This window comes from Schistocerca nitens, chromosome 9 (genome assembly GCF_023898315.1).
Source record: "Schistocerca nitens isolate TAMUIC-IGC-003100 chromosome 9, iqSchNite1.1, whole genome shotgun sequence".
In the NCBI taxonomy this organism is placed as follows: Eukaryota; Metazoa; Arthropoda; class Insecta; order Orthoptera; family Acrididae; genus Schistocerca; species Schistocerca nitens.
In genome coordinates, this window is record NC_064622.1 from 147,109,871 (window position 1) to 147,123,365 (window position 13,495).

Here is a 13,495-nt window from a genome sequence, read left to right on the forward strand (position 1 = left end):
GGACAGGTAGCAGAAGGCAAGGCGCGCGTTTTTCTGCATTTTTTTCGGCGAGGACAAGCGGTTGATATGCTTGTAAGTGTAGCATATGAAGCAAGAATCGAATGAGGCATTCGTAGACAGGTGCTAAATTCGCAGTATGGCCGCAGGTGACGATCTTATGACGGGTGTGCAGCCACAACAGGTTGGCAGCAAAGTGAGTATCGCTAACTGAAAGCTCTCTGCTGTAGCCCCAGTGGCGCAATTGGTTAGCGCACGGTACTTATAAGGCAGTAGCCGTGAGCAATGCCGGGGTTGTGAGTTCGAGCCTCACCTGGGGCATACTTTTATTTCGTAGCAGCTGACTCTGAAAGCATCGGGACGCGAGAGTTGAGATGTATCACCTGCTTGAGAAACATAAGTGTGCGTGCATTATAGTCACCGATCGCGTGTTCCTCGGTAGTATAGTGGTTAGTATCCCCGCCTGTCACGCGGGAGACCGGGGTTCGATTCCCCGCCGGGGAGGTGCGATTTTTATATCTCGAAAGTTGCACGCGTGGCCCGAAAGGACATTAACGTTGCGATCAAGGAAAGTAGTTACTGCAAAATCGTAAGAAAGTCTGCGTCTTAGGAAGTGTTTCTCGCATTCTTCACACGACGTCGTCGTTTCACGACTTACAGGGGTTGCTGTTGACGCTGAACCAGCTCACCCCAGGCTTAATGATCGAGCTCGAGGCACCCAAGAAAAAGAATAATTTTAGCAGAGCGTGGTTTCGATCCACGGACCTCTGGGTTATGGGCCCAGCACGCTTCCACTGCGCCACTCTGCTGCGTGGAGCCGTCCGCGCTCTTCGGTGCGTGACATGGGACACTTGGAAAGCGTTGTCTGCGTCGGTTTCCCGCGCCTACCGTTTAATTAAGTGCGTAACATCTCTCAGCTTGACTTGTCTCGACTTTGCTCGACTGACGCTGCGCTGACGCTTGCACGAAGCGATATTTACCGCAATCGTCTCGAGATGCAGCTGCGAGATGCTCAGGATTAACATTGCACTCCACGAAGGTGGAGACATTCGAATCCACTGCCTAGCTACGCGCCCGCAACTAACAAAATGCCGACCCTGCCAGGATTCGAACCTGGAATCTTCTGATCCGTAGTCAGACGCGTTATCCGTTGCGCAACAGGGCCACTGTTTGCGTTTTCTACCACGAGGCGGGTGCACATCGCAAAGCAACGTGTTCTCCGTGGCTCGGCAACTGCATGTCGTCCACTGACAACGGCGGCGCGGCCACTCTGGTCTTGCGCACTCTGCAGGGAGCTGCCAAGGAAGGCACCTCTCCTCCAGCTGCTCGGCCACGGTGCGCCTGCACGGCTTAGAGCTTGCCACACATCTGCCCTCGCTGTTGGACAGGTAGCAGAAGGCAAGGCGCGCGTTTTTCTGCATTTTTTTCGGCGAGGACAAGCGGTTGATATGCTTGTAAGTGTAGCATATGAAGCAAGAATCGAATGAGGCATTCGTAGACAGGTGCTAAATTCGCAGTATGGCCGCAGGTGACGATCTTATGACGGGTGTGCAGCCACAACAGGTTGGCAGCAAAGTGAGTATCGCTAACTGAAAGCTCTCTGCTGTAGCCCCAGTGGCGCAATTGGTTAGCGCACGGTACTTATAAGGCAGTAGCCGTGAGCAATGCCGGGGTTGTGAGTTCGAGCCTCACCTGGGGCATACTTTTATTTCGTAGCAGCTGACTCTGAAAGCATCGGGACGCGAGAGTTGAGATGTATCACCTGCTTGAGAAACATAAGTGTGCGTGCATTATAGTCACCGATCGCGTGTTCCTCGGTAGTATAGTGGTTAGTATCCCCGCCTGTCACGCGGGAGACCGGGGTTCGATTCCCCGCCGGGGAGGTGCGATTTTTATATCTCGAAAGTTGCACGCGTGGCCCGAAAGGACATTAACGTTGCGATCAAGGAATGTAGTTACTGCAAAATCGTAAGAAAGTCTGCGTCTTAGGAAGTGTTTCTCGCATTCTTCACACGACGTCGTCGTTTCACGACTTACAGGGGTTGCTGTTGACGCTGAACCAGCTCACCCCAGGCTTAATGATCGAGCTCGAGGCACCCAAGAAAAAGAATAATTTTAGCAGAGCGTGGTTTCGATCCACGGACCTCTGGGTTATGGGCCCAGCACGCTTCCACTGCGCCACTCTGCTGCGTGGAGCCGTCCGCGCTCTTCGGTGCGTGACATGGGACACTTGGAAAGCGTTGTCTGCGTCGGTTTCCCGCGCCTACCGTTTAATTAAGTGCGTAACATCTCTCAGCTTGACTTGTCTCGACTTTGCTCGACTGACGCTACGCTGACGCTTGCACGAAGCGATATTTACCGCAATCGTCTCGAGATGCAGCTGCGAGATGCTCAGGATTAACATTGCACTCCACGAAGGTGGAGACATTCGAATCCACTGCCTAGCTACGCGCCCGCAACTAACAAAATGCCGACCCTGCCAGGATTCGAACCTGGAATCTTCTGATCCGTAGTCAGACGCGTTATCCGTTGCGCCACAGGGCCACTGTTTGCGTTTTCTACCACGAGGCGGGTGCACATCGCAAAGCAACGTGTTCTCCGTGGCTCGGCAACTGCATGTCGTCCACTGACAACGGCGGCGCGGCCACTCTGGTCTTGCGCACTCTGCAGGGAGCTGCCAAGGAAGGCACCTCTCCTCCAGCTGCTCGGCCACGGTGCGCCTGCACGGCTTAGAGCTTGCCACACATCTGCCCTCGCTGTTGGACAGGTAGCAGAAGGCAAGGCGCGCGTTTTTCTGCATTTTTTTCGGCGAGGACAAGCGGTTGATATGCTTGTAAGTGTAGCATATGAAGCAAGAATCGAATGAGGCATTCGTAGACAGGTGCTAAATTCGCAGTATGGCCGCAGGTGACGATCTTATGACGGGTGTGCAGCCACAACAGGTTGGCAGCAAAGTGAGTATCGCTAACTGAAAGCTCTCTGCTGTAGCCCCAGTGGCACAGTTCCGCTTGAGACGCGACAGCGATCGGACGTACTGTGTATTCGATCCGCCGTTTCCCTCGGGTTGTGACTATTTACTTTCTGTGTGTGACGTTTCTTTGTCTTCTTTTCTTCGTTGTTTCGTCGCCTTAACGTTTGTTTTGTGTCTTGTGTTGTATAGCGGCTTTTGCCGCATTAGTTAAGTGTTATGGCTTCCCGGTTGTTTCCGCGGAAGTGTACTCTCAGTTTTCAGTTTAACAAGGCCACCAGGAATGTGCAACCAACTTCGTTGGAAATTCACGAATGGATTGTGGATACGATTGGCATTACATCGGACCAGGTACATACGGCGTATTTTGATACAGAACTTTACTGTTTTTTTGTGAAATTGTTGAACCCGGTTTTGCTAGATAGGATTTTACTTAAACATGGTGAGCAAGTGTCGTTCCGTCATAGAGATGGTTCTGTTAGCAGTGTTACTGTTTCAAATGCTGAAATTACGTATACCACAGTTCGGGTTTATAATTTACCCCCTGAAGTTGAAAACAGTTATCTCAAGGACGCTTTGCTTGGTTATGGTACTGTTCGGTCAATTCGAAATGAGCGTTGGTCTGCACAACATAAGCTGCAATGTTATAATGGTGTCAGATCGGTTGAAATGCATATTAAGTCGAATATACCGTCCCATCTGGTTGTATGTGGTTATCGTGTTCATCTTACTTATGAGGGGCAAGTTGGTACGTGTTTTCTATGTAATGAGAATGGACATGTTCGTGCTAATTGCCCTAAGCGGGTGTTTGTGCTTCAAAATGGGCTAGCACAACGGCGCAAATTAACGGTTGCCGATCTTGTGCCAGCAGCTTCCTCCACTGTTTCTTGTCAGCCTCCTGCAGTAGATTCTTCACAACGGGTGACACCCTCCTCTGATGCAGGTTTTCCCCCGTTACCCACTCGCCCAGATGTATCGGCTGCTCCTACACCGATCCCGTCTGTTTCCAATAACAAACGCCGTCGTGCTAGTGATACCGGTAGCACTGATGATGAAGCTGCTGTTTCGCAGCCGGTTTGCGAATCTGACGAGATAATTCCGGAATCTCCCATGCCTGTTTCGGATTCTGTTCCCGCTGTGTCTCCTGCTTTGCCTGATGACGTCAAACTTGCTGCCCCACCGTCGGCGCACGAGCCACAACATTCGGTCGAGGTGGTGTTGACATCCCCCCCGACACAGGCATCACAACATGTTGACGACACTTCGGTGCAGCCAGCTGTTTGTCGGAAAATCGCTCCTAGTACTGCGCGCTCCGCTTCAGCGGATTCCAAACCTATCTCTCCACCTCCTACACATCCAATCCCTACACCTTCTGATGCCGGTGCCGATGTTCCTGATGCAGTTTTCCCCTTGTTGGCTCCTTCTTCTGATTCCTCTTGCCCTGCTAATCCTTCGGATGCCTTGGTTGACGTGCCTGATCTCGAACCCCCCACTCCACCTGCTCTTGAAACTGGTGTGCATCAGATACGCCGTCGGGTGAAAGTGCCCCCCAATCTTCACGCGGTGCGGAAAAAACACAAGCATGCAAAGGATGACTCTGCTTCCGTTGATTCCGGGCAATCACCCTCTGCCATGTCTGATGTTGATGATATGGATGTAGTTGCTTCTAATGTGGTGTAATTAGGGTTCGTTTTCTCTTTTTTGGTTGATGTTGCAGGCGTACACGTTTATTACCTTAAATATCAATAGCATTCAATCTGCTCTGAAGTTAGCGTCTCTGCAGCAGTTTATTTATGACTCTGCAGCTGATGTTGTTTTCCTGCAGGAAGTCTCCGTTGTACACCTGTTTGTTCCTGGCTTTCGCACTATTATAAATTTTGCGCCTGAGTTTTCCACAGGTACTGCCTTACTAATTCGTGACGGTATCCCCGTTACCGAAATTGAGCTCTTAGACTCGGGAAGGGGTATTGGTTGTCGGTTATTTGACACAACCTTGGTTAATATTTACGCCCCCTCTGGTTCCAGCAAACGGCAGGACAGGTCTCGTTTTTATAAAGAGGATTTGATTTATCTTTTACGCAAAAATCCTGCGACTTTGATATTGGGGGGTGATTTTAATTGTGTATTACAAGCTAAGGACCAATCCCCTCATTTTAATTATTGTTTCGAGCTACATTCTCTTGTACGTCAACTACGACTACGCGATGCGTGGGAGGTTAAACACCCCACTTTAGTTAAATTTACATTTTTTACTGCCACCTCTAGTAGTCGCCTTGACCGATTGTATATTTCTGATCCCCTTAGTGCTTCTGTTTTAAATGTAGATGTTATTCCAGCCAGTTTTACGGATCATTGTGCCCTTGCGGTTATAATTAATTTGGAGCGTCAGCCTCTTAAACTTTATCGGCCGCTGTGGAAATTAAATGTCTCCTTGCTCGATGACCCTGACATCGAACCTCTAATACAGACGGCGTGGGACATGTGTTTACGTTCTCTGCGATACTATCCGTCAAAGCTTCACTGGTGGATCCACTGTGCGAAGCCACAACTACGTCGCACTTTAATGTCCTACAGTTATCAAAGAGCGCGAGATCTGAAACTGACTTTTGAGTATTATTATTCGGTGCTTCGCGAACTTTATGATACTTCTAGAATGACATGTGCCCACCTTTCTGAGATTCGGAAAATTAAAGCCAAGCTCCTTAGTCTTAAACGACTGCAGATGGAAGGATTGAAGCTTAAATCTAAACCACCGTCCATCTTAGCACATGAAATGACTTCTATGTACCATCTGTTTCGTCACCAAAAGAACCGTCGACGTGTATTGATTGACGGTCTTATGGCAGCTGATGGTCGCCGGCTTACCTTACAGAATCAAATAACCCATGAACTTACCTGCTACTATGAGACCTTATATGCTGTGGCTGATTCTGATGCGGTTGATAAAGACGAGATTTTAACTGCTATCCCATCAGTTTTAACAGAGGACCACAATACGGAATTTTTAGCTCCTTTTACTGCAGACGAAATTTCAGCTTTTATTGCTTGTTCCCCATCTCACAAATCTCCTGGTCCGGATGGCCTTCCTAAGGAGTTTTTTGTTCGCTTTTGGACTATTATAGGGCCTGTTTTTACGGATATCGTAAATGAAATTTTGAATGGTGGCTCAATTCCAGCCGATTTCAAGAGAGGTACGGTAGTCCTGATACCGAAAGCTGCTGGTTTGAAGACAGCTAGTGACTTTCGTCCTTTAACCCTTTTAAATTTTGATTATAAGACGGCTGCTAGGGCTGTTAATGCACGTCTATCCCTCTTGCTTACACCTGTGATAACTCCTTGTCAAAGCTGCTTTCCGGGGCGCTCCATCTTGACGCCTCTGGCGGGGTTTCGTGATATTGTGTCGATTGTCGCTGTCACCAATATTTCCTGTGCGCTTTTATTTGTTGATTTTAGTAAGGCTTTTGATCGCGTGTCCCATTCGTTTTTAGAGCTTCTGCTGCGCCGACTCGGTTTTAATGAAAAGGCGCTGCTGGTACTTAAGAATATGACGACTGGCATTTCTGCTAAGATTGACATTAATGGCCAGCTGACGAAGGTCATTGATATTAAACGTGGCGTCCCGCAAGGTAGCCCTTTATCCATGACCCTTTATGCTCTCTCCCTTCAACCACTCCTCACACGTCTCAACTCGACACTTCGTGGTCTTACGATCTCTGGGGTTACCCAGACAGCAACAGCTTATGCTGATGATTTGGTTGTTTTGCTTCGTTCCGCCGCAGAAGTGCCGCTGTTGAAAATGGAACTAGATAAATTTTCTGCAGCCTCAGGTTCTCGTATTAACCCCCGTAAAAGCAAACTCCTGAATTTGCGGGGCTTTGAACGTGTGGTTATTCCGTGGGTTATGGCTGTTGAACACCATACACATTTAGGTATCTATCTTGAACGGTGTCCTCTTCGTATGGCTGCAAAAAATTGGCAAGTGGCCATTTCCAAGCTTCAAGGTGTTTTATTCGAACACTCATGGCGTTCGATACCGCTACTGCAAAAAAAGCGTGTATTAGACACTTATGTTTTATGTAAAGTATATTACGTTGCTCAGTTGTTTCCGCTTCCCCGAATGCAGGGTGCAAAAATGGTCCAGCTTATTAACAGATATATTTGGCGGGGGCACATTTTTAAATTACGTTGTGATGTTTTTACGAAGCCGCGTCTTGAGGGCGGCTTGTCGTTCACCGATGTCCGTGTCAAGGCTGCTGCCCTTTATGTTAAGCGAACCCTCCATCTTTTATTTTCTGAGTCCCCGACTGTTACTTCGCGATTACTCCATGTCGTTCGTCCTGCGAGCTTGTCACCGCCTATTAACGTAGGGTCTCTAAATGCGAAGCTACGACATGTTCGGGACTTCTACATTGAGATTAGTTACCTGGATCTCCACTTACAACGTCGTCCTGTTTTTACGACGCGAACACTGCTTGCCAAATGGCACAGGTCTTTTTCTTCCAACCCGATTGTTTTGCAGTATCCCCGTTTTAATTGGCGTAACATATGGACGAATATTAGCTTACCCGTTCATTCAGCAACTGTTGCCTCCCTATGGTATAAGGTGGTTAATCAGCTGATTCCTACGAACGAACGCCTTCATCGTATAGGTTTATGTGTCTCTCCGCTTTGTCAAACGTGTGGTTGTGTTGATACGCTCCCACACCGATTTACCTGCGCTGACCGTCTTCGCATGTGGTACTGGCTGCGCCGACAATTGGCGTTACTCACCAGGAGTTCGGAATCGGCATTTACAACTGATATCCTCTGCTGGCCGGACACGGTTTTTTATCCACGGACAAAGAACAACACCATTATGTGGCTTCTTGGCCGTTACATTTTTGCAGTGGTTGATGGTGATGGTATTTCCGATTTTATTTCGTTTATTGGTTACATGCTTCATGAGTACTGGACGCAAAACTCTTTCCCACATCTTAAAAGGGACTTTGCGAATATGCTTGGTATTGTTTTCGAAAAGCAGGGGATTGGTTAAGTTTCCACTTCTATTGATCATTCCTGCGCCAGATGCATTCATGGCACCGGTATAGGGGCATACTGATCTCACTTCATGATACGGAAGACATTCTCGCTAGTTCTTAGTTCTTTTGCCTTCCTGCCAAGCTTTTACCTGTTTGGATAGACGACGCATCATAACCCACGTGTCCACCTATAAGTATCATAAGACTCTGAACCAAGGACAATTACTACGTCTTGGTGCGACTGTGCTTCAGTGCAGGGAGGAGGAGACGTCATGGCCAGGCCTCGGGATTCGACCCCTGCCCAACACGCCTCCACCGAGCTGCCCTGGGTCATTACTATGGTATGGGAAAAAAACAACAAAAATAAAAAAAAAAAAAGTGGCTAGGATACCTGGCTCTCACCCAGGAGGCCCGGGTTCGATTCCCGGTACCGGAAGTGCGCGTTTTTAAAAAAAAAAAAAAAAAAAAAAAAAGTGGTTAAGGCGTTGGACTGCTAATCCAATGTGCTCTGCACGCGAAAAAAAAAAAAAAAAAAAAAAAAAGTGGTTAAGGCGTCTGACTAAAAAAAAAAAGAAAAAAAAAAAAAAAAAAACAAGTGGTTAGTATCCCCGCCTGTCACGCGGGAGACCGGGGTTCGATTCCCCGCCGGGGAGGTGCGATTTTTATATCGCGAAAGTTGCACGCGTGGCCCGAAAGGACATTAACGTTGCGATCAAGGAATGTAGTTACTGCAAAATCGTAAGTAAGTCTGCGTCTTAGGAAGTGTTTCTCGCATTCTTCACACGACGTCGTCGTTTCACGACTTACAGGGGTTGCTGTTGACGCTGAATCAGCTCACCCCAGGCTTAATGATCGAGCTCGAGGCACCCAAGAAAAGGAATAATTTTAGCAGAGCGTGGTTTCGATCCACGGACCTCTGGGTTATGGGCCCAGCACGCTTCCACTGCGCCACTCTGCTGCGTGGAGCCGTCCGCGCTCTTCGGTGCGTGACATGGGACACTTGGAAAGCGTTGTCTGCGTCGGTTTCCCGCGCCTACCGTTTAATTAAGTGCGTAACATCTCTCAGCTTGACTTGTCTCGACTTTGCTCGACTGACGCTACGCTGACGCTTGCACGAAGCGATATTTACCGCAATCGTCTCGAGATGCAGCTGCGAGATGCTCAGGATTAACATTGCACTCCACGAAGGTGGAGACATTCGAATCCACTGCCTAGCTACGCGCCCGCAACTAACAAAATGCCGACCCTGCCAGGATTCGAACCTGGAATCTTCTGATCCGTAGTCAGACGCGTTATCCGTTGCGAAACAGGGCCACTGTTTGCGTTTTCTACCACGAGGCGGGTGCACATCGCAAAGCAACGTGTTCTCCGTGGCTCGGCAACTGCATGTCGTCCACTGACAACGGCGGCGCGGCCACTCTGGTCTTGCGCACTCTGCAGGGAGCTGCCAAGGAAGGCATCTCTCCTCCAGCTGCTCGGCCACGGTGCGCCTGCACGGCTTAGAGCTTGCCACACATCTGCCCTCGCTGTTGGACAGGTAGCAGAAGGCAAGGCGCGCGTTTTTCTGCATTTTTTCGGCGATGACAAGCGGTTGATATGCTTGTAAGTGTAGCATATGAAGCAAGAATCGAATGAGGCATTCGTAGACAGGTGCTAAATTCGCAGTATGGCCGCAGGTGACGATCTTATGACGGGTGTGCAGCCACAACAGGTTGGCAGCAAAGTGAGTATCGCTAACTGAAAGCTCTCTGCTGTAGCCCCAGTGGCGCAATTGGTTAGCGCACGGTACTTATAAGGCAGTAGCCGTGAGCAATGCCGGGGTTGTGAGTTCGAGCCTCACCTGGGGCACACTTTTATTTCGTAGCAGCTGACTCTGAAAGCATCGGGACGCGAGAGTTGAGATGTATCACCTGCTTGAGAAACATAAGTGTGCGTGCATTATAGCCACCGATCGCGTGTTCCTCGGTAGTATAGTGGTTAGTATCCCCGCCTGTCACGCGGGAGACCGGGGTTCGATTCCCCGCCGGGGAGGTGCGATTTTTATATCGCGAAAGTTGCACGCGTGGCCCGAAAGGACATTAACGTTGCGATCAAGGAATGTAGTTACTGCAAAATCGTAAGTAAGTCTGCGTCTTAGGAAGTGTTTCTCGCATTCTTCACACGACGTCGTCGTTTCACGACTTACAGGGGTTGCTGTTGACGCTGAATCAGCTCACCCCAGGCTTAATGATCGAGCTCGAGGCACCCAAGAAAAGGAATAATTTTAGCAGAGCGTGGTTTCGATCCACGGACCTCTGGGTTATGGGCCCAGCACGCTTCCACTGCGCCACTCTGCTGCGTGGAGCCGTCCGCGCTCTTCGGTGCTTGACATGGGACACTTGGAAAGCGTTGTCTGCGTCGGTTTCCCGCGCCTACCGTTTAATTAAGTGCGTAACATCTCTCAGCTTGACTTGTCTCGACTTTGCTCGACTGACGCTACGCTGACGCTTGCACGAAGCGATATTTACCGCAATCGTCTCGAGATGCAGCTGCGAGATGCTCAGGATTAACATTGCACTCCACGAAGGTGGAGACATTCGAATCCACTGCCTAGCTACGCGCCCGCAACTAACAAAATGCCGACCCTGCCAGGATTCGAACCTGGAATCTTCTGATCCGTAGTCAGACGCGTTATCCGTTGCGAAACAGGGCCACTGTTTGCGTTTTCTACCACGAGGCGGGTGCACATCGCAAAGCAACGTGTTCTCCGTGGCTCGGCAACTGCATGTCGTCCACTGACAACGGCGGCGCGGCCACTCTGGTCTTGCGCACTCTGCAGGGAGCTGCCAAGGAAGGCATCTCTCCTCCAGCTGCTCGGCCACGGTGCGCCTGCACGGCTTAGAGCTTGCCACACATCTGCCCTCGCTGTTGGACAGGTAGCAGAAGGCAAGGCGCGCGTTTTTCTGCATTTTTTCGGCGATGACAAGCGGTTGATATGCTTGTAAGTGTAGCATATGAAGCAAGAATCGAATGAGGCATTCGTAGACAGGTGCTAAATTCGCAGTATGGCCGCAGGTGACGATCTTATGACGGGTGTGCAGCCACAACAGGTTGGCAGCAAAGTGAGTATCGCTAACTGAAAGCTCTCTGCTGTAGCCCCAGTGGCGCAATTGGTTAGCGCACGGTACTTATAAGGCAGTAGCCGTGAGCAATGCCGGGGTTGTGAGTTCGAGCCTCACCTGGGGCACACTTTTATTTCGTAGCAGCTGACTCTGAAAGCATCGGGACGCGAGAGTTGAGATGTATCACCTGCTTGAGAAACATAAGTGTGCGTGCATTATAGCCACCGATCGCGTGTTCCTCGGTAGTATAGTGGTTAGTATCCCCGCCTGTCACGCGGGAGACCGGGGTTCGATTCCCCGCCGGGGAGGTGCGATTTTTATATCGCGAAAGTTGCACGCGTGGCCCGAAAGGACATTAACGTTGCGATCAAGGAATGTAGTTACTGCAAAATCGTAAGTAAGTCTGCGTCTTAGGAAGTGTTTCTCGCATTCTTCACACGACGTCGTCGTTTCACGACTTACAGGGGTTGCTGTTGACGCTGAATCAGCTCACCCCAGGCTTAATGATCGAGCTCGAGGCACCCAAGAAAAGGAATAATTTTAGCAGAGCGTGGTTTCGATCCACGGACCTCTGGGTTATGGGCCCAGCACGCTTCCACTGCGCCACTCTGCTGCGTGGAGCCGTCCGCGCTCTTCGGTGCTTGACATGGGACACTTGGAAAGCGTTGTCTGCGTCGGTTTCCCGCGCCTACCGTTTAATTAAGTGCGTAACATCTCTCAGCTTGACTTGTCTCGACTTTGCTCGACTGACGCTACGCTGACGCTTGCACGAAGCGATATTTACCGCAATCGTCTCGAGATGCAGCTGCGAGATGCTCAGGATTAACATTGCACTCCACGAAGGTGGAGACATTCGAATCCACTGCCTAGCTACGCGCCCGCAACTAACAAAATGCCGACCCTGCCAGGATTCGAACCTGGAATCTTCTGATCCGTAGTCAGACGCGTTATCCGTTGCGAAACAGGGCCACTGTTTGCGTTTTCTACCACGAGGCGGGTGCACATCGCAAAGCAACGTGTTCTCCGTGGCTCGGCAACTGCATGTCGTCCACTGACAACGGCGGCGCGGCCACTCTGGTCTTGCGCACTCTGCAGGGAGCTGCCAAGGAAGGCATCTCTCCTCCAGCTGCTCGGCCACGGTGCGCCTGCACGGCTTAGAGCTTGCCACACATCTGCCCTCGCTGTTGGACAGGTAGCAGAAGGCAAGGCGCGCGTTTTTCTGCATTTTTTCGGCGATGACAAGCGGTTGATATGCTTGTAAGTGTAGCATATGAAGCAAGAATCGAATGAGGCATTCGTAGACAGGTGCTAAATTCGCAGTATGGCCGCAGGTGACGATCTTATGACGGGTGTGCAGCCACAACAGGTTGGCAGCAAAGTGAGTATCGCTAACTGAAAGCTCTCTGCTGTAGCCCCAGTGGCGCAATTGGTTAGCGCACGGTACTTATAAGGCAGTAGCCGTGAGCAATGCCGGGGTTGTGAGTTCGAGCCTCACCTGGGGCACACTTTTATTTCGTAGCAGCTGACTCTGAAAGCATCGGGACGCGAGAGTTGAGATGTATCACCTGCTTGAGAAACATAAGTGTGCGTGCATTATAGCCACCGATCGCGTGTTCCTCGGTAGTATAGTGGTTAGTATCCCCGCCTGTCACGCGGGAGACCGGGGTTCGATTCCCCGCCGGGGAGGTGCGATTTTTATATCGCGAAAGTTGCACGCGTGGCCCGAAAGGACATTAACGTTGCGATCAAGGAATGTAGTTACTGCAAAATCGTAAGTAAGTCTGCGTCTTAGGAAGTGTTTCTCGCATTCTTCACACGACGTCGTCGTTTCACGACTTACAGGGGTTGCTGTTGACGCTGAATCAGCTCACCCCAGGCTTAATGATCGAGCTCGAGGCACCCAAGAAAAGGAATAATTTTAGCAGAGCGTGGTTTCGATCCACGGACCTCTGGGTTATGGGCCCAGCACGCTTCCACTGCGCCACTCTGCTGCGTGGAGCCGTCCGCGCTCTTCGGTGCGTGACATGGGACACTTGGAAAGCGTTGTCTGCGTCGGTTTCCCGCGCCTACCGTTTAATTAAGTGCGTAACATCTCTCAGCTTGACTTGTCTCGACTTTGCTCGACTGACGCTACGCTGACGCTTGCACGAAGCGATATTTACCGCAATCGTCTCGAGATGCAGCTGCGAGATGCTCAGGATTAACATTGCACTCCACGAAGGTGGAGACATTCGAATCCACTGCCTAGCTACGCGCCCGCAACTAACAAAATGCCGACCCTGCCAGGATTCGAACCTGGAATCTTCTGATCCGTAGTCAGACGCGTTATCCGTTGCGAAACAGGGCCACTGTTTGCGTTTTCTACCACGAGGCGGGTGCACATCGCAAAGCAACGTGTTCTCCGTGGCTCG

General features: G+C 50.3%; 22 non-coding genes across 22 annotated transcripts; 10 read left to right on the plus strand and 12 right to left on the minus strand.

The window, feature by feature from the left end:
• The first annotated feature begins 226 nt into the window (after positions 1–226).
• Positions 227–318, plus strand: Trnai-uau (transfer RNA isoleucine (anticodon UAU)). The gene is given in 2 exon segments: positions 227–264; positions 283–318. It is a non-coding gene; the product is annotated as a tRNA-Ile (tRNA).
• Positions 319–429: 111 nt separating this feature from the next.
• On the plus strand, positions 430–501 carry Trnad-guc (transfer RNA aspartic acid (anticodon GUC)). The gene has a single exon. It is a non-coding gene; the product is annotated as a tRNA-Asp (tRNA).
• Positions 502–734: 233 nt separating this feature from the next.
• Trnam-cau (transfer RNA methionine (anticodon CAU)) lies at positions 735–806 on the minus strand. The gene has a single exon. It is a non-coding gene; the product is annotated as a tRNA-Met (tRNA).
• A 283-nt stretch (positions 807–1,089) lies between these two features.
• On the minus strand, positions 1,090–1,162 carry Trnar-acg (transfer RNA arginine (anticodon ACG)). Its single transcript has one exon. It is a non-coding gene; the product is annotated as a tRNA-Arg (tRNA).
• Positions 1,163–1,605: 443 nt separating this feature from the next.
• Positions 1,606–1,697, plus strand: Trnai-uau (transfer RNA isoleucine (anticodon UAU)). Its single transcript is given in 2 exon segments — positions 1,606–1,643; positions 1,662–1,697. It is a non-coding gene; the product is annotated as a tRNA-Ile (tRNA).
• Positions 1,698–1,808: 111 nt separating this feature from the next.
• On the plus strand, positions 1,809–1,880 carry Trnad-guc (transfer RNA aspartic acid (anticodon GUC)). The gene has a single exon. It is a non-coding gene; the product is annotated as a tRNA-Asp (tRNA).
• A 233-nt stretch (positions 1,881–2,113) lies between these two features.
• Positions 2,114–2,185, minus strand: Trnam-cau (transfer RNA methionine (anticodon CAU)). Its single transcript has one exon. It is a non-coding gene; the product is annotated as a tRNA-Met (tRNA).
• Positions 2,186–2,468: 283 nt separating this feature from the next.
• Trnar-acg (transfer RNA arginine (anticodon ACG)) lies at positions 2,469–2,541 on the minus strand. Its single transcript has one exon. It is a non-coding gene; the product is annotated as a tRNA-Arg (tRNA).
• Positions 2,542–8,869: 6,328 nt separating this feature from the next.
• Positions 8,870–8,941, minus strand: Trnam-cau (transfer RNA methionine (anticodon CAU)). The gene has a single exon. It is a non-coding gene; the product is annotated as a tRNA-Met (tRNA).
• Positions 8,942–9,224: 283 nt separating this feature from the next.
• On the minus strand, positions 9,225–9,297 carry Trnar-acg (transfer RNA arginine (anticodon ACG)). The gene has a single exon. It is a non-coding gene; the product is annotated as a tRNA-Arg (tRNA).
• Positions 9,298–9,739: 442 nt separating this feature from the next.
• Trnai-uau (transfer RNA isoleucine (anticodon UAU)) lies at positions 9,740–9,831 on the plus strand. Its single transcript is given in 2 exon segments — positions 9,740–9,777; positions 9,796–9,831. It is a non-coding gene; the product is annotated as a tRNA-Ile (tRNA).
• Positions 9,832–9,942: 111 nt separating this feature from the next.
• On the plus strand, positions 9,943–10,014 carry Trnad-guc (transfer RNA aspartic acid (anticodon GUC)). The gene has a single exon. It is a non-coding gene; the product is annotated as a tRNA-Asp (tRNA).
• A 233-nt stretch (positions 10,015–10,247) lies between these two features.
• On the minus strand, positions 10,248–10,319 carry Trnam-cau (transfer RNA methionine (anticodon CAU)). Its single transcript has one exon. It is a non-coding gene; the product is annotated as a tRNA-Met (tRNA).
• A 283-nt stretch (positions 10,320–10,602) lies between these two features.
• On the minus strand, positions 10,603–10,675 carry Trnar-acg (transfer RNA arginine (anticodon ACG)). The gene has a single exon. It is a non-coding gene; the product is annotated as a tRNA-Arg (tRNA).
• A 442-nt stretch (positions 10,676–11,117) lies between these two features.
• Trnai-uau (transfer RNA isoleucine (anticodon UAU)) lies at positions 11,118–11,209 on the plus strand. Its single transcript is given in 2 exon segments — positions 11,118–11,155; positions 11,174–11,209. It is a non-coding gene; the product is annotated as a tRNA-Ile (tRNA).
• A 111-nt stretch (positions 11,210–11,320) lies between these two features.
• On the plus strand, positions 11,321–11,392 carry Trnad-guc (transfer RNA aspartic acid (anticodon GUC)). Its single transcript has one exon. It is a non-coding gene; the product is annotated as a tRNA-Asp (tRNA).
• Positions 11,393–11,625: 233 nt separating this feature from the next.
• On the minus strand, positions 11,626–11,697 carry Trnam-cau (transfer RNA methionine (anticodon CAU)). The gene has a single exon. It is a non-coding gene; the product is annotated as a tRNA-Met (tRNA).
• Positions 11,698–11,980: 283 nt separating this feature from the next.
• Trnar-acg (transfer RNA arginine (anticodon ACG)) lies at positions 11,981–12,053 on the minus strand. The gene has a single exon. It is a non-coding gene; the product is annotated as a tRNA-Arg (tRNA).
• Positions 12,054–12,495: 442 nt separating this feature from the next.
• On the plus strand, positions 12,496–12,587 carry Trnai-uau (transfer RNA isoleucine (anticodon UAU)). The gene is given in 2 exon segments: positions 12,496–12,533; positions 12,552–12,587. It is a non-coding gene; the product is annotated as a tRNA-Ile (tRNA).
• Positions 12,588–12,698: 111 nt separating this feature from the next.
• Trnad-guc (transfer RNA aspartic acid (anticodon GUC)) lies at positions 12,699–12,770 on the plus strand. Its single transcript has one exon. It is a non-coding gene; the product is annotated as a tRNA-Asp (tRNA).
• A 233-nt stretch (positions 12,771–13,003) lies between these two features.
• Trnam-cau (transfer RNA methionine (anticodon CAU)) lies at positions 13,004–13,075 on the minus strand. The gene has a single exon. It is a non-coding gene; the product is annotated as a tRNA-Met (tRNA).
• Positions 13,076–13,358: 283 nt separating this feature from the next.
• On the minus strand, positions 13,359–13,431 carry Trnar-acg (transfer RNA arginine (anticodon ACG)). Its single transcript has one exon. It is a non-coding gene; the product is annotated as a tRNA-Arg (tRNA).
• Positions 13,432–13,495: the final 64 nt, after the last annotated feature.